The sequence below is a fragment of the Panthera leo genome, chromosome A3 (assembly GCF_018350215.1).
Source record: "Panthera leo isolate Ple1 chromosome A3, P.leo_Ple1_pat1.1, whole genome shotgun sequence".
Classification (NCBI taxonomy): domain Eukaryota; kingdom Metazoa; phylum Chordata; class Mammalia; order Carnivora; family Felidae; genus Panthera; species Panthera leo.
The window spans coordinates 16,974,142-16,981,861 of NC_056681.1; the positions used below are offsets into that span (position 1 = coordinate 16,974,142).

The window sequence follows — 7,720 nt, forward strand, 5'->3', positions numbered from 1 at the left end:
CTGTCTTGCTGTTGTGTGTGTGTGTGTGTGTGTGTGTGTGTGTGTGTGTGAAGATCTGTTGATTTACAGTAGTAGCTACTATGAATATATAGTAAGTAGCTTGGACATTTTGGATGGATGTCATGAATTCCGTGCCAGAATTATGTGTCATTAGCTACTCTAAATTCATCCAGTGTGGAAAGAGAGAGGGGCTGGTGTTATAGCAGCCTGAAGGACCACAAGGGCAGTCTGTGAGCTAAATTATGTAGTCTCAGCCTCTTATCTGATACATCACAGGGATTCAGGAGTTACAGGAAAACTTCCCTAAGTGCCCTGATGATCTTCCAGCCCGAATGAAATACTTGGAGTGAAGGGAGGTCGCTACTGGTGGCAGCAGATTACTCCAAGGCTGAACATTTCAATGCCTAGAATGTTTTTATTTTCCTGTACCTGAAAGATACCTCTCTTTGGTTTATACCCACGGGTCCAATATTTTCTCTGGGGCACACTGGTTACCCTTCTGCTGGGAGGTGACGATAGGAATCCCGTCCCCTTCTTCTGAAAGCTAAATATCCCTTGTTATGTTGCAAGCTTCTTCATGGGCCGGTCATCCTTCCTGGACACACACTGCCAGGGAAATGTGCTCACATCAATGCTCTGACCTTGTGACCTAATCTCTTGCCCCCATCCAAATGCCCTCATCTTCCCCTCTACTCAGTCTCCTTCTCGGGGTGCTGCCCCCTCTTCTTTAGGCCATTTTACACAGAGGCCCTTCTTCTGATTCTTTACTCCATGGTGGGGCTTGTTGGTCTCCTAGGAAAATAAAACCCTGCCCTGTACGAGGCATCCTGACCTTGCTGACTCTGAAAGAGGAAGGGTCAGGGATGGGCTGAATTGTGCCCCCTGCCCCCAATTTATATGTTGAAGTTATAACCCCCAGGACCTCAGAATGTGACTGTATTTGGAGATGGGACCTTTAAAGTGGTAATTAAGGTAAAATGAGGTCATATGGGTGGGCCTTAATCCCCTAGGACTGGTCCTTAAAGGATTAAGACATAGCAGGGGCGCCTGGGTGGCTCAGTGGGTTAAGTGTCCGACTTCAGCTCAGGTTATGATCTCATGGTTCATGGGTTCCAGCCCCGCATTGGGCTCTGTGTTGACAGCTCAGAGCTTGGAGCCTGCTTTGGACTCTGTGTCTCCCTCTTGCTCTGCCCCTTCCCTGCTCACGCTCTGTCTCTCTCTCTTTCTCTCAAAAATAAATAAACATTAAAAAAGAAGAGATTAGGACATAGATATGCACACACATGGAGGAAAGACCATGTGAAGACACAGGGAGAAGGAGGCCATCCGCAAGCCAAGGAGAGAGGCCTCAGCAGAAATCAACTTTGCTGACACCTCGATCTTGGACTCCTAGTCTCCAAACCGGGAGGAATTCACTTTCTGCTGTTTGGGCCATCCTGTCTGTGCCAGGCCCAGCAAACTAGTTATCAGAACCTCCCAAACTGGCCTCTTCTCCTTCTCAGAGGGGTCACTCTCTGCACGAGCCCCACCCCCCACCTTCCCAGGAAAGAGAAGGTGATTTCTTCTTTTTTCTTTAATGTTTATTTCTTTTTGAGAGAGAGAGAGACACACACACAGAGTGCAAGCAGGGGAGGGGCAGAGAAAGAGGAATCTGAAACAGGCTGCAGGCTCTCAGCTGTCAGCGCAGTGCCCGACATCGGGGCTTGAACCCACAAGCCATGAGATCATTACCTGAGCCGAGGTTGGACTCTTAACTGGCTGAGCCACCCAGGTGCCCCAAGAGAAGGTGACTTCTGACTGAAGCAGAGAAAACCCTGATCCCAGAAACAGAAGCATAGTCTAAGTTCCTAGCAGGCTGCCCACTGGATAAGTCACGGCAAAGCTTTGGCAGTGCTGTTTGCTTCTCCAGGAATCTGAAGCCTAATTTTAGTGCCTTGTTTATAGAGTCTCTCAACCCCTCTTTGGACTGTGGGGTTATGGTCCCCGGGTGCCCAGAGTGGCAGGTCTGACCTAACTGCTAGATTGTGATGGAAATTGGATTTAATAAGGCTACCAGCCGGGGCATTCTGGTAAACAACACAGATTTGGCCAGACTCTAGGAATGCTTCCAGATGCTTGGGGCCCAAGTTGGTTCCCAGACATCACTCCCCATCAGCACTGGACGGTGGGTCTGCGTGGGACCTGACCTCCAGAATGCAGCTGGAAGGAGGTACCTGGGGTGGGTTTCAAGCACTGGTAGCTTGGAGTTCCCACCCAAGCAGAGTAGTAGCCACATAGGGTCTCGCATATGCCCTCAGGGGGTCATCTCTCTGAGGTGCAGTGTTCTGAAGCTCTTATTAGCTGGATGCCTGGGCTACATTAAGAGCAGAACAAAGTGCATCTCTCTGTGGCTTCAGTCTAGATGGTGTCTCAAGCCAGGCATTGATTATAGAAGTTGAGAAAGGCCAGTGCAGAAAGCAAACCCAGCCCTCTGATTGGCTGTGCTAAGTCACCGGGAGCAGAAAAGATGGAAGGATGGGAGGTGGGGTCTAGAAGCCAGGGTCCCAGGTTGGACCCTTATTACTGACAGCCAGCTTCCTTCCATGTTCAGTGCTGTAGGGCAAAACTAAATGTCTGGGTTATGGGGCCTGTTTTCTTAAAGGAGCAAAGGGCAGATGTATTAATGTCTGTTTGTGCCAAATGCAAGAGGTAGGAAAGAAAGCGAGGGATTCAAATAGCCGGGGGTGGGGATGTTTGACCTAGCTGGGGCTGGGAGATTTAGGAGGAGACAGGAGGGTCAGCAATGTTGCCCATAACGGAGCGTCTCCATCACTCGCCCCTCAGGCTGAAGCACAGCACTGAGCCCACTTTGGGCAGCACTGAGTATTAATGAATGGGGGGGTCTGACATTCTGTGCACGTGGAGGCTACCTGAGCTGACACCACTAACCCAGATGAGTTTTGTGGCTGCTGCTGTTGTCATCCCTGGGGAGCACTAATTAAAATTAAGGCACAGTGTGGTGTGCTGTGTTTACATCTGGTGAAACTGGGAGGCTTTGCCTGGCCTGACTGCAAGTTCCCCTTTCCACTCTGCTTCCACAGTTAAGGTACCCTTGCTGAGCAACCCTCCTTCTCAAGGGGACCGGGTGCAGTTCCCTCTTATCCCTGAATAGCAGGTTTCAATTCCTGCCAGATCATGGGGTTATTCAAGGAAGCCAATCACATCTTCTCGTGGGAACCAAGGGTCACCTCACTCTCTTGATAATACAGGCCTGCCACCCACAGCCCTTGGTGGCGCACTTTGTCCTGGCATACGATGCCCATGTGGCCTTGTGTGACATGCAGTGTCCTCCTCACCTGGGCCGTATGTGTGATCAACACATTGCCGTCAAGCGTATCTGTCCAGTGTCGAGTGTGGTAGATTAGCCGTCCATCCCCATGACCTTAGGGCAGGAATATCTCCCCCACCAACGGAGTGGTTGAGGCATACTGTCTCCCCAGCCATGCCTAACAGCTGTCATGTTAGGCTCTCTGGAGAATGGAACTTGTCTTGGTTTAATTCAATTAAACCTTAGAGCTGCTCAGACCAAGTTCCCCTTGGGCTGGGCCAGAGGGCACCACTTAGGGTCAAGCCTTCATGCTTTCACCTCTGAGGTTAGTCCCTGCTCCTTCCCTTGATCCAGGGCCCAACGCCAAGCACCCCCCGAGCTCTGCTAACAGTGCATGAGCCGTCCTCCTTTTCTTTTCTCCTCCGAGGCACTGATAAAATAAGACTGCTGGTGGCTGTCTTGGTGTGCCAGCATTCCCATAGTACAGATGCTTTTTGTCTAGATGCGTGAATGACTGAATGAGCAAGAAGGAGTAATAATGGTGTAATAGGGAATTTGGCTTACCGCTTCCTGGGGGTGTGTATTAGTTGTGATGAAAGGCACAGCACAGCAGGTGCTACTGGTACTCCGCCCACATCCCCTACACTCGCATGCTGGTGGCTTCCTATGGCAAGATCCTGCAACTCCGCCTGAGGGTTTTCTCCGGTTGCAGATACTTGCTGGTGCGTGGGGCATGTTGAAATGCCGGGGAAATTAACCCCTGGGAGCAGCACTCAACCGATGATGCATAGAAACTGGCGGGTAGAAGTTCAGCTCTCTCACCCCTTGGGAGGAGTAACTCTAAGGTATGTTCTATGTCTGCATCGAACAATAGAAATATAACGTGAGCCATAATTGTGAGCCACCTATGTTCTTTTAAGGCAAAAAGAAATTATCACGTAAGATCAATTTTAATACTATATTTTAACCCAATATATTCAAAATGTTGTCCCCTGAATACATAAATGATACAAAAATCATCAATGAGATATTTTACTTTTTTTAAATACTAGGTCTTCAAAATCTGGTGTGTCTTTTATAGTTACTCTATATCTCGATTTGAACTAGCCACACTTCAAGTCCTCAATAGCTCCACGTGGCTCGTGGCTCCCATCTTGGCCAGCATGGTTCCCTATCATCTTCTTTAAGCAAAAATCTTTAAGCCAAAATTCCCCACAGTGGTAACCTGTTCATTAATGTCCCCCTATTAGCTTCCTTCCTTTCCCTAAATTATTTCCCCACTCTCCAGCTAGAGGTTCCTAAAAGCACCTCCGGAACCAGGGTCTGCTTTGGGTGATCCCTTCCTAAGATAGACAGTCATGACACCAAGCGTGCTCCGGAGAGTAGCACCAGGACTCCTGGGTGAAAATATCAAGAGAGTTATTTGAGCAGCACCAGGGCCATTCATTCATTCATTCATTCATTCAAAATTATGTATTGAGCTCTTTCTGTGTGCATTGCACTGTGCTGGCCACTGTCCAAAAGGGGAATGGGTATGAAGCTTCCTACTACAAGGGGAGTTCAGGAAGATTCAGACTGGCTTCTTGCTGGAGCAGCTCCACAAGGACTTTATGAATCAGACTAGGATTTTGATCACGTGCTGTCTGGCATCCTTTCCAGCCTATAGGCACTGCCTTCCATGATTCATCTGTGCCTCTGAGAAGCTTCTCACGTTGTTAATTGCCTGTCTTCCATGGCATGCTGCTCCCTAAAGCTGCAAATCAAGGTTTTTGTGACATTTCTTCTCTAGCAGTGACTTGTGATTAGGTTGTTGTTCCTAAAAAAGGTTCATCCCTCATCATCTTTGCAATTTCCCTTTGATTTTCTTGTTTGGCAAATTGCGGTTCTCCAGATAAAGACTGGGTTCAGAGCCTATTCACTTTCCCCCTTCATTACTCAGCTGGAAAACACACCTAAGCCTCCTGTTGCTGGAAGGGACCTCAAGACCATCTGGTTCAATGTTTTCATTTCAGAGATTGGGGGACTGAGGGCTGGAAGGGGGAAATTACTTGCCTAAAGCCCTGTGGTGCAACAGCAGTGCAGCTGGTATGGAAGGGAAGTGCCTGAGGTGTCTGTGGTCTCTTCCCAGCTCTTGGCCTCAGCCATCCTAGCTGCCATCCGTGGGGCTGGCCCAGCCCAGGCCAACACTGTGTATTGGCATGCATCACTGGCTGGGAGGCTGAATGCGCCCCAGGAAGGATCTAGGGTTGTTCTTGATGGGGGAGAAGGATGTTAGTCCTGAATTTCCCTGAAGCTTTTGGAGGAGGCCACACAGTAGTTAGGACTTGAATCAGGTTTCTAGCTCCTCCTCTGATGGCTGTGTGACTCTAACTGGGTCTTCTGGCCTCTCAGGGGATCAGTTTCTACTTCTGCAAAGTGGTAACAATGACCACAATTAACTGTTATCACAGTTTGATAAATCCTTGTCCTGGCCTGCAAGGTATGGCCCCTGCTGAACTCAATGATTCTCTCTCATGCCATGCTGCCCTTTGGTCTCAGGACTCAAGCCTCTTGGACTTTTTTTCAGTCTTCCAAGCAAGCTGGAATTTTCCTGCCACTGGGCCTTTGTCTATACTATTTCTTCTGCTATCAGTGCTCTTTGTACCTTCTCTTTAACTGCTTGTCTACTTAATGGTTGCTGATCCTTCAGATCTTAACTCAACAATGACCTCAGAGAATACTTCCTGGACCCCCAGATGATTCTGGGCTCCCTGTTACATCACCATGGATCTCTCTCTCTCAGTGTACCTGTCTCAGTGCTTCCTTACACTCTCATTGGTGGGATTATCTGATTTTTGTCTGTCTCACGCACTAGTCTGTAAGCTCCATGAGGATATTCTTGGCGCTGAGCATCAGGCCTAGCAGATAGAAGCTGCACAGTAAATATTTTACTGAGGTTTAAATGTTAAAATCCTTTTGAAATATAGTTGCTCATCTAATCCTTCGAGTTACCTTGTAAGGGAGGTATTATTATTCTACCTTGTGGCAGAGACAGTATTGCTTACTAAAGATCCATTTTTTTTCTTATATCTCTTGGTTTCTTTGGAATTAGGCAGAGCCAGGTGACTAGTTCTGGCCAATAAAATATGAGTGGGAGTAATGCATGTCACTTCTGAGGTAGTTAGAAGCCTGCTCTAATTTAGTTCTTCTCCTGCCATATGAATATAGATGCCTGTGTTTCAGATGGTTCAGCTACAAGAGGGTACAGACTCTCAGTCTGTGTGATTGTGTTGAGCAGAGTTCTTCACAGGCTCACCTTGGATATTATGAACAAGAAATAAGTTGTTGTAGTATAAAGGCATTGAGTTTTGAGCCTTGTTTGTTATGCAGCATAGCTCAATTTATCCGAATACACTCCCATTTTTCAGGTAAGAAAACTGAGCCCCAGAGAGGGGTAGTGACGTGCTCAAAGTCAATGGAGCTATGGCCAGAGCTGGGATTCCACTCCTGGTGGTCTCATGGGTTCATGTGGACAAAGGTAAAAGTAGACTGAAAACTGTAAACTACAGTGTGAAAGATGAACTTGCTAAGGTGTTTTTCCAAAGGTCTGGTCTAGGGGAAACAGGCTCCACATTGCAGGGGGTGGAGGTAAAGATACAGAGATGCCACCATGGGCCTGCTGGTCTGGAGAATCTTGTGCTACCCTCCGAGTCTGAGGCTCTTGCCTCATCGAGACTAGTGGGTGGTATTTGGTGGCTATGAACATTGTGGGTGAACATTGCCCTACTTCCCAGTCCTCCCTTTTGTCCCCATCGTGGGGCTCTTTTGTCCTAAATGCCATAAGACCTATGTTTTTGGGGGTCAATTAGTGCAACTCTTTACTAGCCATTGTGTCTCCTGGACCACATGCTCAGCCAGGGGTCACCCAATCTATGTGGGAGCACATTCTGCATTTTCCAAACGAGACTGGAGATTAGTCAGACTGCCCAGACTAGACCTCACACCTCCTTTGTTCTCCATCCCAGCCTCATTCCCAGCTATCACAACACAGATGCAGATCCAACCAAAAGCCTCTCAAAAGAATTGAAGTGCATTCTAGGCAGAGGAAATAGCTTGAGCCAAGGCAGGAGATTTCAGAGAACTTGGTGTAGCAGAGACAACAGTTATGAATGAGTATTTTTAACTTTCCCTGATTCTCTGGTAAGAATTCTGGCCTTCTTGGTCACCTCCTGAGCTCACCTTTGTTGTTCAGAATCCAGGTAAAGTAGGAAATGGGCAGAAGGCACTAATGCTGTCAGATGGTTGAGATGGGTTACGTGGTGAAGAGCTAATATGGGAATACATGGAGGGGTAAGAAATAGAAAAGCCTCATGGCTGGGAGGTTGAGAGTGAGGAGAGAGGGTAAATTTCGGGGGAGATGCTACGTGAGAGATT

General features: G+C 48.0%; 1 long non-coding RNA gene across 8 annotated transcripts in view; it reads left to right on the plus strand.

The window, feature by feature from the left end:
* The window catches only part of LOC122215525, a 103,929-nt gene extending 99,783 nt beyond the window's left edge, over nt 1–4,146 (plus strand). For all 8 annotated transcript variants that reach the window (XR_006200411.1, XR_006200413.1, XR_006200417.1 and 5 more), the window contains one exon: nt 4,020–4,146. This is a non-coding gene — a long non-coding RNA (uncharacterized LOC122215525). The remainder of the gene's footprint in view (nt 1–4,019) is intronic.
* The last annotated feature ends 3,574 nt before the right edge of the window (nt 4,147–7,720 follow it).